The sequence below is a fragment of the Trichechus manatus genome, unplaced genomic scaffold (genome assembly GCF_000243295.1).
Source record: "Trichechus manatus latirostris isolate Lorelei unplaced genomic scaffold, TriManLat1.0 scaffold00105, whole genome shotgun sequence".
NCBI classification, from domain to species: domain Eukaryota; kingdom Metazoa; phylum Chordata; class Mammalia; order Sirenia; family Trichechidae; genus Trichechus; species Trichechus manatus.
In genome coordinates, this window is record NW_004444041.1 from 8861286 (window position 1) to 8880587 (window position 19302).

At 40.3% G+C, this 19302-nt stretch overlaps 1 protein-coding gene across 2 annotated transcripts in view; it reads left to right on the top strand.

The window, feature by feature from the left end:
* The first annotated feature begins 1206 nt into the window (after positions 1 to 1206).
* G3BP2 (G3BP stress granule assembly factor 2) overlaps positions 1207 to 19302 on the top strand; it is a 34885-nt gene continuing 16789 nt past the window's right edge. For both annotated transcript variants that reach the window (XM_023737637.1, XM_004383138.2), the window contains exon 1: positions 1207 to 1387. The gene's annotated coding sequence lies outside the window, so the exon portion shown is untranslated. The remainder of the gene's footprint in view (positions 1388 to 19302) is intronic.

Genomic DNA, 19302 nt, shown 5'->3' on the forward strand with positions numbered 1-19302 from the left:
TAACCCGGGGACTGCCTGTAATGTATTATATTTTAAGGAAAAATATGTCAGGGTTCATTTCATAAAAGAGATCATCTGCCCATAAGGTTGCTTAATCATTTCATTACATACAACATAGAGGTAGAGACAATGTAATCTTTGGAAGGTTCAAATGTTGGCATTGCCTCTGTAAGCCTCAGTTTTCACTTGTGTCAAATACCTTAAAATTGTCCTTGTAAGATTGTGAAGAAAACTGACGAAATTTATGTGCCTGAATCATGACTGGTACATGGTAAGCAGTAACAGAAGTTTTGTTCTCTTTCCTTATCTAATTGCTCTTCCATTTCTTTCACCATTTTCTCTGCTTTTCCTTTCAAATTTCCTCTATCTTGATGCTCTCTGAGAAACATTGCCAGCTCTAAGGTAGCTCCTTGATTACAAGATTTGGCTTTTTTTCTGTGAATCAAGGTCAGATACAAGCCCCCGAGTCAGTGTCTAGTCTGTTTTCACAGCTATACCCCAGGGGCAAGCCTGCGCATAGATCTAGGGCAGGACTGTAATCCTGGTATCTCCAGGGATTCCAGCCTTTTAGTAAGTAAAATGCTTAGCAATGCCTAAATGCATAACCCCAACAGGCCCTTTGCTATACACTGCTTTGAAATTGTTAAGCGTATGACCTTCTCTATCGGGTTTAAAGCTTCCATTTAATAAGGTGGGTTAGTAAACAACATAAGTGAATTTAGCATGCAAACAGCTGAAACCACTAGCTGCATTTTATGCTCGTTTAGAGTATCAACCTGCAGGCTCCTAGTTCAGAGAAAATTACAAAATTCCCTCCCTTTTAACATTTCTAATCCAAGGGGGGCAGGAGTATCAGTCTCAAAACGCAGTAGACACAGCGCTGCAGCGAACCGGCTCTTGTTCGGGAGAGATCTCGGGGAACAGCGAACCTGAAGCCTCCTAGTGACGTCAAATCAGCGGACTCTAGTCCCGGCTTATAGGCCGGTTCCGGTTCCCCGGCTTTCCGGGCGCGAGTGTACGCGAGCGCGGCGGCGTTCTGCGCGTGCTCCGCAAAGGGACGCGAGAAGGTTGGGTCGGCTCGCGAAAGAGATGCCTGATTGGCTAATGCTGTGCTGGGGGGTTCCCTGGCCCTTTCGGCAGGGGTAAAACAATAAGAGGGGGCGGTGGCAAAGGGGGCGGGACGTCCGTGTTCCTTGTCGTTCGCCGCAGTGCCTGTGGCCCGGGAAGAAGTAGTTGTGAGGGGAAACACGCTCGTGGCAATTCAGCTTACTAAGCTTGAGGTTTGTTGGAGGGAGGGACCAGCAAGCAAAAACAACCCTTGCAGCCGCATCTTGGCGACTCTCCTGCTGACCTCGCGCGACGTACCCGCCGCCGCTGTTGGTTGGAGGTGTGTACGGGGGCCGGTAGGGGAGGTCGGTGTGGTGGTCGGAAGGGGACATTCCTTTCGCGCGCCGCGGCTCGAGGCAACCGTCCTGTGCGTGAGCCCTGGGTGTCGGAGGTGTAGCGGCAAAGACATTGTTCCTGCCGGCTGCCTACGCTGCGGTGTGTGCGTGAGAGAAGCTGAGTTTTCTCTCAGGTGAGGGATGGAAAGCCGCGTGGGAAGTGAAGTGACCGGCGCACGTTGTGCGGACGGAAGGCTCTGAGGGTACAGGTGGGGTTGGGGTTAGATGGGGATGAGGCGGCGAAGTGGGGAGGGGGACGCAGCAGCTCCCATAGGGGCGCTGATAGAGACTTGATACTGAAAGGAGAGTGGGGCTTTCTGGAGAGGATGTTTTAGGGAGGGAAGGAGACCCTCGTTGTTTCCGACTCGTTTGCGGCTCTTAATTCCAGGTTCCTTCGGAGCTGGGAGGCCGGCGCCGCCCCGCCCGTGGGGGAGGGGAAAAGAGGCTCTGTCGGCGGAGGCAGAAGCGACGCAGATGCGAAAGTAGCTGCCTCCGGGCACCATTTCTGTGGACGGAAACAAAATCTGGGTTTGAAGGCAGCTGCCGCTTTGCTTACCCGATACCTAGTGTTCCGTCGTCTTTGACCCTCCTCGGGTTTAGTTCAGACGTGTGCAGATATCCGGGAGTTACGTGCGCCTCTTTCGTGCTCTTAATATGCAGACGATCTTTTATTGACCCAGGAATAGAAAATTTGTTTGAGTGCTTTGGGGGAGTGGGCTTCTGCCTATCTTACCACTTACTGGGGAAGGGAAGGCGAGGGAGCGCGTAAGCTTCCCTAGAGTGTGTTGATTTTGTTTGTCGAATCTGATTGAATTGTCTCTGCGTCTTTAAAAGCTCATTTCTTAAGATGGCCTTCTGCCGCTTTGGGGCGAATATAGATTTGCATCTACCATTTTCCACGTGGATCGAAGAATTTTCCCCAAAGGATACCTAATTTCTTATAGTTTGGGAGGTGTGCTTTTACCCTGTTTTTTAAAAAAGCACGTGCACCGACGCTGGAGTAATAACAAAGTTGTTCTCCACTTCCCGTATGATTGTTGTGATAATTAACTTTGGGTGAAATGCTAGCTTTTAAGTTCAAGGCTCCACGTCTTGTGCTAATCTTCCAAACATTAGCATTGCACATACCTGTATCTGTGAACCATTAACTGCAGTTTGGGGAGCTCCGTCTGCTTGAGGGGACTCATTGCCGTCGAGTCGGTTCCAACTCATAGCGACCCTGTAAGACATAACTGCCCCATAGAGTTTCCAAGGAGCGCCTGGTGGATTCGAACTGGTGACCTTTTGGTTAGCAGCCATAGCACTTAATCACTACCCACCAGGGTTTTTTGCTTGAGGGGAAGAAGCTGGTAATTCTTTGTCCAGCTCCATATTTGGCAGTTAAAGCAAAGTTTCCAAGTAAACATTTGCCCTGTTAGTATCCATTGGTCCTTTCAATGCTCAAGATGCCTAGTCTTTTTTTTTTTTTTTTAAAGGTGTAATCAATTTGAACTTCTCAGGATTGAACTGTGTTGTTATTTGGCGATACTATCTTAAGTTTTAAAAAAAAATTGGTCATGTGTATCGTTGTGTTATGATTTAATCTCTATACATAGGCTGTTTTCATTCTAGAAGGTATCAAGGAATTGCAGGGAGGATAAGGGCCTCAGATGGATTGCTTAACTGTCTAAGAGCTGTCATGGTTCAGGTTGTTGAATATTCAGGGTTGAAATACTAATAATGGTAAACAAGTATCAAGAGTGGAGTGAACCAGAATGGTTGTGGGGTGGATGAGGATCAGAGGAAGAAGGTGAAGAAGAAAACAAGTCATTTGACAACTTGATAGTCTTAAGTGTTCATTTAGCGGCTGATCAGTTGGGTTGTCAGCAGGTAATTAACTCCTGGTTTGAATAAAGTCTTGGCACTTTTGGTATCAGGAAATATTCATTATCCATATTTGACTTATGAGAGATCAAAAATCAAAATTTCAATGTCAGTTACTAAAAATTTATTAGTAGTGCCTTTAGATTCTTAACAGCTTTCTTATCCTGAAGAATTATTGCTGTTGATGACCAGTTATCAGTATTAGAAATCCTTTCCTGGGTTGCTGTAAAAAAAATTTTTCCCCTATTTTTGTGCTAAGTGGATATGAGGACAGTGAATCATCCCCTTTCAAGCCTAGATTTGGTAGGCACAAACTTACGAGTTATTTCTGAACTTAAATTTAATAGCAGTTAATTAACAATGACCTAGTTAGTCTTCACTAGTAGATACTTGTATAGTATTGATAGAACAAATTGATTTCTCCTAGAACCCCTGGCCTGACATCAGAAGCAATAGAATCCATTTCTTGGCAGCTGCATCTCAGCTTATTTTTAATCTTTTAATTTTTAGATATTTTACCCTATTTTGATACCTTAGAAGGTATGTTGGGATGACTTTTATTTTTCCTGTTATGTTACTGTTCTATATTCCCTCTGCTTTTTAGCTCCTCTCAACTGTTTCTCAAATAAGCTAACAGTTGAATTTTTTTTTATTCTTGTGTCATTGGATGCTTTTCAAAGGGGTCGTCTTAACGTGGTGTAATGAAAACGTCACTGTAGGCAGGAGGCCTGGTTTCAAATCCTCTCTTAGAATTGAGGAACCTGAGCTCTTTTCCTTAGGCTCTCTAAACATCAGTTTCTTTTTCTATAAATGAAGTGAATATGCTGTTTATTTCAAAGAAATAGACTTATTAAAGGATAATACATAAATTTTATTTTTGTGGGACAACATTTCCTGTTTTTTAATCCTTGGCCACTTTTTTTGGCCGTTTAATATCACATTTATTCACGTATGGTATTAATCTGAAAAGCCCAAATTTTAAGAATTACTGAGTTTGAAATGCTCCGAGTGAGTTATGATTATTACACACACATACACACACAGGATTTTATATATACACACATATCAAAAGTTAATTATAAAGTAGTAATAGCGTTTTTTTCATTAATAGCAGTCATTTAACAGACAATATGCTTTATCCTTGGGATGTGTTTTATTTCCTTTTTTTTTTAAATAATATTTTATTGAGTTTTGGTGAAAGTTTACACAGCAAGTTAGGTTCCCATTTGACAGTTTCCACACAAATTGTTCAGTGGCCTTGGTCACTTTTAATAGCTTCTGAACTTTGAAATTTGCTTCCTTACCTTTGGGTCCTGAGAAAAGAGGAGGCTTAATCCATAATTACCTTTTATCCTTTATTTCCACCACTGTGGTGCTTAGATCTTGCTTATGTAGCTTTCATTCTATGGTCTGCCACAACAGATTTGAGGTCACTGCTCTCAAAAGATCCACAGTGCTGTATTGCTTTCTGAAAGTGAAGAGGACTGGAAGCACTGATGAACATCAAAGACTACAGCCTTCAGTGTGGATTACACCTTAACAGAAAGAGAACAGAAATCCTTACAAATGCACCAATAAGCAACATCATGATAAACAGAAAAGATTGAAGTTGTCAAGGATTTCCTTTTACTTGGATCCACAATCAACACCCATGAAAGCAGCAGTCAAGAAATCAAAGGACGTATTGCATTGGGCAGATCTGCTGCAAAAGACCTCTTTAAAGTGTTCAAAAGCAGAGATATCACTTTGAAGACTAAGGTGTGCCTGACCCAAGCCATGGTATTTTCAGTCCCCTCATATGCGTGCAAAAGCTAGACAATGAATAAGGAAAACCGAAGAATTGATGCCTTTAAATTATGGTGTTGGCAAATGCCATGGATTGAATTGTGTCCCCCAAAATGTGTGTCAACTTGGCCTAGGCCATGGTTCCCAGTATTTTGTGATTGTCCACCATTTTGTCATCTGATGTGATTTTCTTATGTGTTGTAAATCCTACCTCTGTGATGTTAATGAGGCGGGATTAGAGACAGTTATGATAATGAGACGATTCAGTCTACAAGATTAGGTTTTGTTTTAAGTCCATCTCTTTTGTGATATAAAAGAGACAAACCAGCAGAGAGACTGGGAGACCTCATATCACCAAGAAGCAAGAGCCAGGAGAATAGCGTGTCCTTTGGACCTGGGGTCTCTGCATTGAGAAGCTCCTCAGCTGGGGAAGATTGATGACAAGGACCTTCCTCCAGAGCTGACAGAGAGAAAACCTTCCCCTGGAGCTGGTGCCCTGAATTTAATAGGTGAAGGATGGTGTTTTTGAATAAATGGCCTTTTTTCTTTTTTGCAGTGTTGCATATTGTCATTGGATACTACATTTCCTTTACAGATGTTTGATACGTAGTAGATTCTCCACAATGTTTATGAAATGGTTGATATAATGAAGGATAATTGTATTGCTAAGTTTTAAAAATTGATATATTATTTATGAACAGTAGAAACCACTCTTTTCAGGTGTGTAGCTGTATGAGTTTGGACAGACATGAAACCATGACCACAACAGGAATTAAGATATTTCCATCACCCCAGAAACTCCCTTGTGCCTCTTTGTGGTCATTTCCGTTCTTCTACCCTCAGCCACTGATCTGATTGGTCCCAATAATTTTGCGTTTTCTAGAATGTCATGTTAATGGCGTCATATAGTATATTAGCCTTTTGTATCTGACTTTTGCACTTAGAGTAACACTTCTGAAATTCATCCATGTTGTTGCATGTATCAATAATTATCTTTTTATTGCTGAATACTTTATTGTATGGATTTGTCACAATTTGTTTTTTCCCTTATGTGGTTAATGGACACTTGAGTCATTTCCAGTTTGGGATTGTTTATGAATAAGCTGTTATAAACAACACACAGGTCTTTTTGTGGATATCTGCTTTCATTTCTCTTGGGTAAATGTGTAGTAGGAGTGGGGTTGCTGGATAATATGGGAAGTGAATGTGTGATTTATAAAAAATTGCCATACTGTTTTCCAAAGAGACTTCATCATCCTTGCCATCACTTAATATGGTTAGATGTTTAATGTTAGCTGTTAGTATTATGTGTATGTGGGTAGTATATCATTGTGGTTTTAGTTTCCATTACACTAATGAGTAAAGAAGGAGCCCTAGTGGTGCAACGGTTAAGTGTTCTGCTAACGAAAGGTTGGTGGATCGAACCCACACAGCGGCTCCGTGGGAGATAGACCTGGCGATTTGCTTCAATAAAGATTACAGCCTAGAAAACCCTATGGGGCAGCTCTGCTCTGTCACATAGGGTCACTGAGTTGAAATCAACTTGACGGCACTTAACAACAACAAATGACTAAAGATGTTCAGCATCTTTTCATGTGTTTTTTGCCATCCATATTTCTTAGTGAGGAGCCCTGGTCGCATAGTGGTTAAGAGTTCAGCTGCTAAACAAAAGGTTGGCAGTTCAAATCCACCAGCTGCTCCTGGGAAACTATATGGGGCAGTTCTCCTCTATCCTATAGGGTCACTATTATTCAGAATCAACAGAAACAAGTTTGCTTTTTGGTTATTTCTTGGTGAAGTGTATAATCAAATCCTTTGCCCATTTTTAATTGGATTTTTTTTTAAAATTTTTTTTATCATACTTTAGATGAAGGTTTACAGAACAAATAGTTTCTCATTAAACAGTCAGTACACACGTTGTTTTATGACATTAGTTAACAACCCCACGACATGTCAATACTCTCCCTTCTCAACCTTGGGGGACTTTTTTTTTTTTTTGGTGAATGTACATAGCCAGAGTTACACCATTTCAAAAGTTTCTACATGTACAATTTCAGTGGCATTGATTACATTCTTTCAGTTGTGCTGCTATTCTCACTATCCTTTTCCAAATTATTCTATCACCGTTATCCTCAACTCACTGCCCCGAGGCTTCCCATCAAACTTTTTGAGTTCCTGTTGTCAATTTGATCTCACATAGATAATTTTTTTTTTGTACGTTAGATGGTTTGCAGAACAAATAGTTTCTCATTAAACAGTGCACATATTGCCCTATGATAGTCGATAACAACCCCATGACATGTCAACACTGTCCCTTCTGACCTTGGGTTCCTTATCACCAGCTTTCCTGTCCCCTCCTGCCCTCTAGTCCTTGTCTCTGGACTGCTGTGCCTCATTAGGCCTGTTTTGTTTTATGACGCTGTCCAATCACCGGCTGAACGGTGAACTTCAGGAGTGACTTCACCACTGAGTTAAAAGGGTGTCCAGGGGACATACTCTCAGGGTTTCTCCAATCTGTCATGCCAGTAAATCTGGTCTTTATTTTGTGAGTTAGAATTTTGTTCTACATCCTTTTCCGGCTCTGTCCAGGACCCTCTATTGTGATCCCGGTCATAGCAGTCAGTGGTGGTAGCTGGGTGCCATCTAGCTCTACTGGACTCAGTCTGGTGGAGGCTGTGGTAGCTGTGGTCCATTAGTCCTTTGGACTAATCTTTTCCGTGTATCTTGTTCTCTTCATTCTCTGTTGCGTGAGATCAGTGGAATATCTTAGATGGCTGCTTAAGGCTTTTTAAGACCCCAGACGCTACTCATCAAGGTAGAATGTAGAACATTGTCTTTATAAACTGTGTTATGCCAGTTGACCTAGATGTTCCCTGAGACCGTGGTCCCCACAGCCCTCTGCCCAGCAATTCAGTCCCTCAGGGAGTTTGGAAGTGTCTTTGGAGCTTCCGTGACCTTTCCTTGTACTAGCAGTACGGGCTTCCCTAGTATTGTGTACTGTCTTAACCCTTCACCAGAGTTACCACTTACCTGTTGTCTATTTAGTTCCCCGCCCCCATCCCTCGTAACCAACAAAGATTGTTTCTTTTTGTGTGTAAACTTTTACATGAGTTTTTACAGTAGAGAGCTCATACAATATTTGTTCTTTTGTGATTGACTTATTTCACTCAGCATAATGTCCTCCAGTTTCATCCATATTATGAGATGCTTCACAGACTCATCATTGTTTTTTATCTTTGCATAATACTCCATCGTGTGTATGTACCATAGTTTTATCTATTCATCTGTTGATGGGCATCTAGGTTGTTTTTGCTATTGTGATCAGTGCTGCAGTGAATATGAGTGTGCATATGTCTATTTGTGTGACAGCTCTTATTTCTCTAGGATATATTCCTAGGAATGGGATTGCATTTTGTAGTGCTTTTTTTTTGGTGGTGCTGACGTTTTCTTTGTTCCTCTTACTCTCCTGTGCTGAGTTCTTTTGTTTGTGGATTTTTTTTTTTTCATTTCTTTTGTTTTTGTAGGTTTTGTTTTTACTGAGATTTTGGTTTTGTTCCTTATTTTGATGAGTAGGTTTGTTAACTTTCTCTGTGGTTACCTTGAAATGTACCCTTATTTTCTTAGATTTGAACCAGTCTATTATTATTTGGTATCACTTGACTTCCTCTCCATTAGAAGGTTCTGTACCTACACCGTTTATTCCCTGTTTTTTTGTTCTGATGCTGTTGTCATTTACAGATTAACCTCTCTGGTTCCCGGTTGTAATTCTTTTGGTTTAGCATAGTTCTTAAGAGTTCATTTCCTAGGTTGATATCTGGCTAGTACAATCCTGTGTCCTATATTCAGCCTGTGGTCTGATGTTGTTTGTTCTCAGATCGAAGGACTCCCTTTAATAAGTCTTGTAAATTTGGTTTGGTTTTTACGTAGTCCCTTAGTTTCTGTTTATCTGGAAATTACCTAACTTCACTATCATATCTGAATGAGAGTTTTGCAGGTTATATTATTCTTGGCTGGTAATTTTTTTTCCTTGAAGCGTTTATATATGTCATCCCATTGCCTTCTTGCCTGCATGGTTTCTGCTGAATGATCCAAACTTAGTCTTATTGTTTCTCCTTTGTATGTGACTTTTTGCTTTTCTCGAGCTGTTCTCAGGATTCTGTGCTTGTCCTTGGTTTTAGCAAGTGTGATTATGATATGCCTTGGTGCTTTTCTTTTGGGGTCTATCCTATATGGGGTTCGTTGAGCTTCTTGGATGGTCAGCTTTTCTTCTTATATGATATTGGGGAAGTTTTCGGTGGTTAATTCTTCTGTGATCCTCTCTGTTTTCTGTTTTCTCCCCTTTCTGGAACTCTGATCACTCACAGATTTTTGCCTTTGATTATATCCCTACATAATTCTCAGGATTTCTTCATTTTTCTTCGTTCTTTTTTCTGATTTTTCCTCAGAGTTGTAGCCAAGTGTTTGTCTTCAATTTCACTGATCCTGTCTTCCATTGTTTCAAACCTGCTCCTCAGCTCTTCTATGACACTGTCCATTTCTGAAATCTTGTTGTTTATCTTTTGATTTCTAATTGTTGTTTTCGTATGATTTCTGGTTGTGAATTTGTTTTTAGCATTTGGTTCCTGCATTATTTTCTTGAATTCTTCCATTTTTTTGGTTTGTGTTCTCCATGAGTTTGTCTGCCTTTTCCATGAATCTGTCTATTTTTTCTTCATTTTTGTGTGCTTTTTGCTTCAACTCTTGGATAATTCTGAATATTAGAGATTTGAATTCCTTATCAGTTAGGTCTAGTGTCTTTTCTTCTACTGGAAGGTCATCTAGTGTTTTATTTTGGCACCTACTGGAACCATCCTGTCCTGTTTTTGTAAATGTTTTGATATTGTCTGTTGTCTTTGGGGCATTAAGTGATTATTTTCCTCGTTTATTGATGGTAGGTTTGTTTGTTTCATCCTGCTTTTTTGTTTTATTTATGTTTTAGAGGCAGGCTGTGCGTTCTTTGTTGTTTGACTGTGGGCAGGATACTTTTCACCTCGTTTTCTAATGGGCAGGGTCAGCCAGTGAGGTATGGTACAGCAGGGCAGGTCCAGCTAAAGGGAGTTGCTGGGATGGGTTGTTTGTGGCATTGTACCAGGGCTGACAGTACGGACCGGGAATCAGTGCAGGGCAGGTTGCAGTAGGCAGTGCCTGTGCTGCTTGGGAGTGCGATGTTCAGTGCACGGTGCAGGTAGGCAGGAAGGAGGGGGTAGATCATGATGTGTGGAACTAAGATGGATTTGGGAAAGAGGAGAGAGGAACAGGAGCCAAAAACGAACAAACAAAAAAGAGAGCCAAGGAAGCTTGCTATTGGAGTAGAGAGATGAGAGGCTGAGAAATGGGGAAAAACAAAACTGGAAAAAAAAGAAAAAGGGCAAAAGAAAAAAATGAATAAATCAAGAAACTGGAAATGAAGAAAGACAAAAAGGAAATGAGAGAAGAAAATAAAACAAAGAAACAAAAGAAAACCAAAAAAGAAAAAAACAACAAAAAAGAAATGTCCCCAGGGATGTCCGTGTGCATCTTCTCAGAGTAAGGGAGTAGCTTCCAAACCATGCAGTACTGCCGGGCTAGAAGGGGCTCCCAAGCTGAGAAAAGAAAAAGAAAACAAACACATCAAAACAGAACAAATCAGAGCAAACAAACAAACAAAACAGCCCCGGGGGTCCCAGCAGCGTGATGGGATGGGCCAGAAGGCAGTTTCACAGTCGAGCAGTGTTTTGCAGTCTTTCAGGAAGAAGCAAAGATGGCACACGGAGCCAGGTATTTGAGAAGAAGGAGGGGGAGGTGGTGAGAGGTAAGGAAGAAACCTAAAGAAGCAGAAAAAAGCAGCACAGCAGCCAACAAAAGGCACTCAGGGAGCTGGCCAGTGCAGGCGGGTGGAATCCAAGCGACACTGGGATGAAACTGGTGCTTCCTGGGCAAGAGACTGTGGCTGCAGGAAGCAGAGGAGGCTAAGTGGGGGTGAAGAAGGGTGGGAGGTGCGAAAGTTTATATAGCTGGTTACCAGTTTTTGTGTCTCCCGCTGGAAGCTTTGTGAAGCTGCTTTCTTGTACCCCCTGTTCACTGATCTCTGATAGGAGTCCAAGATGACGAATCCATGCTGCAGTAGCTGATAGGGGACCTCTGCATGTATCGCTCCTCGCTGTCTGTTCTTGGTCAGTTTCTTATTCCGTTTGGTGCTTGGCTGAGTTCTTTATGTCATTTGATGCTTAGGGTTTGAGGATTGATGTGTGACCCTGTTTTACGTAGTTTTTCTGATCTTTGCTGTGGAGGGACGGCATGGTGCTTCTGACTATAGCTCCATGTTGCCTGGAAGTACTTGTTTGTTGAGTTATGAGAGCTGTTTATGTATTCCAGATACAAATCCTTTATCAGATAAGTGTTTTGCAAATCTTTTCCTCCAGTCTGTGGTTTATCTTTTCATTTTCTTAATGATGTCTTTAAATTCAGAAGTTTGGAATTTTGATGAGGTTTAATTTATCCTTTTTTTTTTTTTCTGCTATTGATCGTACTTTTTGTTAAGTAAAATCTTTGCTTAACCCAAGGTAAACAAATAATTCCTTTGTAAGGATCAGCACAAAGCTGGTTCTTATGAGGTGGAGGTTAAAGATGTCCCAAATGTCTAATGTTTCCAAGCTGGTGTACCACTCCATCATCTGTAACATTAATTACTCCCTCTCGCCTCAGTACTCTCCCTCCTGTCTTTGGATTTCCTAATTTCTTGCAAAGTCTTAACTCACAGATCATGTAAAGAAAATGGCTATCGAGGTTTTGGAGACTGGCAAGCCCCAAATTTGTGGATCAGGAGTAGACTACTCCTTGGCCCTCAGTCTCTGCCCAAAGATGCTCAGCTTTCTCGCTCTGTGGGTCAGGAAGCCCACTGTGCCGTCTCCTGTGGGTCTCTGCTTCCAGTTTCTGCAGGTCTTTCCTTCTTTGGTGTGATAGGCTCTCCTCTTTGCTCTGGAATTGGCTCTCTTTTAAGGCAAAACTGACCAATCCCTTTGGTAGGCCACAATTACTCTATCACACAATCACTGGTTGGGAGTTACAAGACAATGACTATAAAGGCCACACACAAAAGTAATTAATCCACCACACAAGGTCACAACAATTTTCTGTGTTTTCTTTTCAAAGCCTAGAGTTTTACATTTAGGTCTGTGGTCCATTTCAATTTAATTTTTGTACATATTGCAAGATATAGGTTAAACTTCATTTGATTTTTTTAATGTGGATGCCCAGTTGTTCAGACTCATTTTGTTGAAAAGACAATGAATTAAATTATCTTGGAAATTAAGTTGACAATTTACTATATCTGTGTGGTTCTATTGTAATGCTAGAGTTTTGAGATTTCATTACCGCTAAAAGTTCTTTGAATTATTTGTGCTGTAACTGCTCTACTTGATGTGTTTAGACCTTTAGTTTCAAAAGTCTCAGTTCTAACTTCGTATTACAACAGTAGTACATGTTCATGTAAATGAATATGTACACATATGTGCATATGTACATTTGCGTGTAAATAAGCACAGGCATTTAGAAGATTGGCATTGTCTCTGAGAACATTTTGAAATCTACTGGCCAGTTTAATCAGTTCATTTGCATCCTTCCTATAGCAACTCTGGAAACTCTGGTGGCGTAGTGGTTGAGAGCTATGTCTGCTAACCAAAAGGTCAACAGTTCGATTCCACCAGGTGCTCCTTGGAAACTCTATGGTGCAGTTCTATTCTGTCCTATATGGTCGCTATGAGTCAGAATCAACTCTACGGCAATGGGGTTATTTGGTTTATAGCAACTCTATTCATTAATTATCAACAAATCTTTATATTTTAATAGGTTGAGTCTCTTCTTAAGAAGCCTTTTGGTATTAGAGATTCATTCAACAAGCTTTTCTGTTATGTGCTGTTAGTGGTAGATGCTACAAGGAAAATGTCTCTTAAGCATCTCCTAGGAACGTAACACTGCTAGACTTACGTACTCATCGTTAGCATACAGGGGTTTACTATACATGCACATACATCTGAAGTGTGTTAATAAGAGCTAAAAAAGAAATATATAATGCTAAGGGGAAGAAGTGATTTATCATGATGTGGGACCTAGCTAGGAAAGCAAGATAAAATTGGAATAAAACCTAGAGTAGGTTTTTGAAGAGTAGATGGGGGAAGGGTTTGGTGGTGTGAGATTTTGAGGAGACAGTTGTTCCCTAAAAATTCTTTTCTCCATAAACTTTGACTTGGACTGTTCACTTCTTTCATTTTTTGCATGTCAGATTTCTACTTCAGTTAAAAAACCACATTCTTTGTGGTATATCTGTAGTATTTATCACATAGTAAGGTAACTGTGTTTAGGAATTCTGTGTCCCACTAGACTTTAAATTGTTTTGGAGCAGCAGATCATGGCTATTATGTACGCCATTGTTTTTTCTCTTGCATAGTTCATAACAACATTCAGTAAATGTTGAATGTATTCATGTTGCCTCACCCATTTTAGACTAAGGCCTAGAGAATAAAAATTGTAGGTTCAGGGAATGATGGTGACTGGTATATTATTTTCAGAGCACAGAATTTGTTACAGGAATGAGAAGTATACGGAAAAAAAACAAACAAACTTATTGCTGTCAAGTTGATTCCAACTCATAGTGACTCTATAGGACACAGTAGAACTGCCCCACAGGGTTTCCCAGGAGCAGCTGGTAGATTTGAACTGCTGACCTTTTGGTTAGCAGCCATAGTGGCACTTAACCACTGTGTCACCAAGGCTCCATGAAGAGTATTCCAAAAACCAAACCTGTTACCACTGAGTGGATTCCAACTCATAGCAACCCCATAATATTGTGGGAGATAAATTTGAAAAGTTAGTTAGGATCTTGAATGTCAGGCTACATTTCTGTGGAGGGCCTTTGTGGGGTAAAAGACCAAGTAAGGTGGCCTTTGTCTTTGGCTCTGGAGAAACAACCATTGGAGTAATTGGAGTGCCTTGGTCTGGGGCTTCCAGGCCACACCTGAGAATTTATGCTGGCAAATGTGGATGGCCAGACCAGAAAAGAGCCATCTGGGAAGCCAGTATCAAGTAGTTTCAGGAGGAGGATTTAGCCTATCATGCAAGACTGGCAGATGAAAGCCCTGAACACTAAGGCTTGCAGGGCTTCCTGGTTGGCAGGAACATATGCTCTTGGTAGGGTAGTGCATCCCTTGGGACATGGAAGTTCTGGAGCGGGAACCCTCCCAGATCTTGCCCTACATGTCTTTTTGTTTGTATCCTTTTGGGCTATAATAAATTTATAGTTGTAAGTATGGTATACTTTCTGTGAATTTTGTGAGTTGTTCTAGTGAATTATCGACCCCAAAGGGGCAGTGGGAGCCAACAGGTAAAAAGTAAGGGTGTCGAGTGGACTCCTGAGCTTGCATCTGGCATCCTGAAGCGGTAGTGGGAAACCAGCTCTGAATTAGTAGCCAGCAGGTGAGAAGGTTGTGGGACGTCATGTAGACTCTGGTGGCTGGTATCTGCCTATTTGGCAGCTGAAGAACAGTGTCCTTTTAACATGTGAGCTCTGACCTAGCTCTGGGTGGCTAGGGTCAGAGAGAGGGAGAGTGCCGCAGGGGCAACTGGTTACTCTAGAATGAAGAAGTGAGAATTTGAGGACTGAGTCAATGTCCACGTTTTGGGGATTGAATTCATGCTGTTCTTATTGCACAGTCTTACATGCCAAACCGAATGCAGTTGTCTTTGAATTTCACTGTATATGGTATACACTGTACACGATAGAGTTGCTTGGAAGACTTGAGGAAGAACTGAAGGAAGTTATTTCAGCAGCGCAGGTTAATAGTAAAGGTATAAATTAAATCAGTGGAAGTGGAAATGAGAGGACAAATTCCAAAAGACTTTTGAGTGTCAGGACTTCAGAGTTTGAATGTCAAAATTTACAGGGGGGCAGTCACTATGGCTGAGCTTTCAAACTGAGAAAATGATGACACCATTAACAGAAATAAGGAAACAGCTTCCTCTATGTGGGGGAATGCATAGATTGGGTTACTTATAAGGTCATGTATGAGTATTCTATAAGGTGTTAAAAATGTAGAATTTATGGTAGAGACTAGGTATGGTAATGCCCCTTTATTTGTAGTTTCGCTTTCCGCGGCTTCAGTTAACCCGCAGTCAACCTCTGTCAGAAAATGTTAAATGAGTACATAGCATGATGAAATCTCATGCCATCCCACTCCATCATTCCTGTAACTTTTATTACAGTATATTATACTTTTTCTATTTTAGTATTAGTTATTGTTGTTAATCTCTGACTGTACCTAATTCATAAAGTAAACTTTATCATAGATATGTATGTATAGAACAAAACATAGTACCGAATGCTATCTGTACATACTATCTGTGGTTTCAGGCATCCGCAAGGGGTCTTGGAACTTATCGCCCGCAGTTAAGGGGGGGATTATGGTATACATGTTTAGGTAGAGGTGAGAGCTGAAGCCATGGGTGAAGCAAACGGTTAAGCGCCCAACTACTAGCCAAAAGGTTGGCGGTTAGAACCCACCTGGAGGCACCTTGTAAGACTGGCCTGGTTATTTGCTTCTAAATGGTCACAGCCTTGAAACCCCTATGGAGCACACATGGGGTTGCCATGAGTCAGAAAGACTGGTGGCAGCTAAAACAACAACAGAAGACAGAACTTGAGGACTTCCTCCATTTTGATGAGAAGGAAAATGCCTCCTCATAGAAATCTAGAAGAGTTAGGAGGAGGTGATTTATAGTGGGTAGTGCTGATGGGTAGAGGGCTGAGGAGGAGTCATTGGATTGTTGAGAAGAATTGTCACTTTACGGAGAATTACATTCAGGTATTAGAGGGAGAGCTCAGATGATAGTATTTGAGTAGATGAAAGGAGGAATTAGATGCACAGTTAATTTAGGACAGAAAATGGTTAGTAAATGCTGTGAAAGAAAACCAGAGTACTTTGACATTTCAGAGGAAAGACAGTTCTACTGAGGAACTCGGAAAGATTTTCAGGGGGGACGATATTTTAGCTGGGCATAGATGAATATATAGGGTTTTGATCATCACAGAAAGGAAGGTGTGGGATGAGTATTGGAGTGGGAGTCAAAGCCTTGATTCTTGTTAACAGACTTTTACAATTTTAGATTTGGAGCTACTTATTAAAAGGTCGCTATGAGTCAGAATTGACTTACGGCAACAGGTTTGGGGTTTTTTTGTTGTTTTGTTTTGGTGGTGAGGTGGTTAAGCACTTGGCCACTAACTGAAAGATCTGTGTTTCGAACCCACCAGCTACTCTGCGGGAGAAAGATGTGGCAGCTCCTTCCATAAAGATTTACAGCTTTGGAAACTCAGTGGGGGCAGTTCTGCTCTTTCCTGTAGGGTTGCTATGAGTCGGAATCCACTGGACAGCAACTGGTATTTTTTTGTTTTTTAATCAACTTTATTGGATATATGACTCTCTTACTATGTTTCTGCTAGATTGCTCGGTGACCTCCAGTGACTGGTAACTCTTAAGGTAGCTCCTTTTCAGGTTCGAACAACTGGTTATTCTTCCATTATGTTGAACCCAAATCTACCTTCCTATAATTTCCATTCACTGCTCTTAGTTTAGTCTTCAGTATTCAACCAGTACTTAATTTGTGCAGAGTAAAACAGAACTGTCAGCTCATTTTAGATATTACATCTACATTAATGTAACCTGAGATTGTTTGCTTTTGGGGCAGCCCCATTATTTCAGTGGTTTATTGAACTTATTTTTAACTTAAGTAACTGAAACAACAAAGCGCTAAGTATTTCTTACCTAAAAGCTGAAGTTTTAGTCCAGGGAATTAAAAATAACTTGGATAGATAAGTTTCTTTTTTATTTTTTAAAGTTATTTAGAAACTGAGGAAATCTGAGCATATTATAGGGTATGTAACCCAATGTGATTTTTTTTTTTTCCTGTCTTAGTTGTGCATCTATCTTTTTTCTTAGTCTTCTCTACTGCCCTCTCAGTGGAAGTTGTTTAGAGATGCAGGAAAGATGTTGATAATTGGAAGAGAGCAATTTTCCATGAGAGCTGGAGTAGATGTGCTTCAGGAATTATTCTGGGCAAGTGGAGAGGAAACATGTTGTTAGTTGTGCTAGAGTCGGTTCCTACTCATGGTGATCCCAAGGGTGCAGAATAGAAGTGTGTTTGATAGGATTTTCAATGCTGTGATCTTTCGGAAGCAGATTGCCAGGCTTCTCTTTATTTCCTACAACTAACCAAACTCCTTGCTTGGTAATTCATCTATAATTATCCCAAATGATTCGATATCATTCTTAAACATTGAACTGTTAAGGGGTGAGGATGGGAAGATGACAAGAGAATTGGAAGATGGGCAAGGTGGCAGTTATTATTTGTGTAGACACATAAATTAGCTTACTGAGTAATAGATAAGTTACTAGTATGTTTGTTTTCTCTGATATCTTAACTTTCTGGTTGATGCGATTAATTTCCATCAATCAGTTATATTTTGGCTCTCTAAATTTGGAATCACTTTAAATCAGAATTATGGTAGAGAAGTAACTGATCTGTAAGTATAATTAATTGAAACAAGCCTCTCAGTAACATCTTCATCTCATTTTACCATTCCCTGTGGGAGCCCTCCCCCCAAACCTTAAAAAAAAAAACTGCAGAGCCTATTGTATTGTGGTTATTTGTTGGGGCTTTTATCAAGTTAGCATTGCCTTAAACTTTAATCTCATTTATCATTTGAAATTAACTTTTCACTCTTTTGATTAAATTATTATTAATAATGATTTACTGAGTAATAATAAAGAGTATTAGTTGCCTCCACTGCCTTTTCCCTATCTCTTCAGTCTAAATTGGTATCATCACCTTCATACTTTAGTGTCTGACTGTAAACCTCTCTTGAACTTTGTTATACTAAATCTTCATTATATTGTGACCTGTCTTTGGTATAGATATGTAAGTGATAAAAATGGTGGGTGAATACATACTTTATGAATGTGATGGAAAATTTGAGAGTCAGATGACACTGTGTCACTATAGAAAATTTAGAAATAGGCAGGGGAGAGGAGAAAAAGTGATCATCTTCAAACCCAGAAACAATCACTAATAATATTTCTGTCACTGTCACTAGGAATTTGAACAAAATTACTTTGTACATGATTTATTTGATTCAGAGAGTAATTTACTGTCTTCCCATGTCCTAGTATTATTTTAACATCAGTTGTTACAGTATAAAAAGTGAGTGTAATTTTCACATTTTAGTTTACAAAATTTTACTAGATATGTCTGCTGTTCTTTCCCCTTCCCCATCGTGCAAAATAAAAATCCTGTGTTGCTTAGCTTTGTTATCTTAAATGTAGCAAAAGAGAATCTTTTATACATCAAGGTTATTATCCTTGTTATTGGAAGATTTTAGGTTTGGTGGAAACCATTGGCACCTGGAAATGGCAGTATGGACTTCAGACTAAGCCAGGGAGAAAGGCCTGGCAATCTACTTCCAAAAATCAGCCAATGAAAACCCTATGGATCATAGTGATTCTATCCCATTGTGCATGGGGTTGCCATGAGTTGGGAGTTGGGAGCTGACTTGAATATAACTAAGAAGAAGAACAATAGAATTATATAGAGCTACAGTATTATGTGTAGTGTGCGCTGTAGTTGGTACCTACATTAATTAAAAACATCACATTGTTATGATTATGGTGGCCTATCTTTGGCTGTGAATTTTTGTTTGTTTAAAAGAAACCTACACTGAAGTGCAGTTGATAAACCGGAATGTAAAGTGCATCCTTGTTTGCCTAGCAAATACACACTTAGATATTGTGAATTTTTTATTTTTAAGTATAATGGGAAAGCATGTTTGATTATATTTATTTTGTTTGAAAAACAAGTAATCAAATTTTTGTATGTTTTAATGTTGTTATAATTTTTACGGTTCTGGGGACTATCAGAGTAAAGTAAATGATGAGAAGATGTGTTTGTTTTTTTTACTTGACCTTATCTTTGAGGTTTCCACTTAGGAGGTACTTCCTCTGTCATAGCACCGAACCCATTCTATTGAGTTTCCTGTTTGCTTGTTTATATTCCTTGACAGACTGTATTGAGGGCTAGAGACTATTTTTGTTCACCAGGGTATCCCATTTACCGTAATTAGTACCTGTCATGTAATAGATGCTTAATTAAT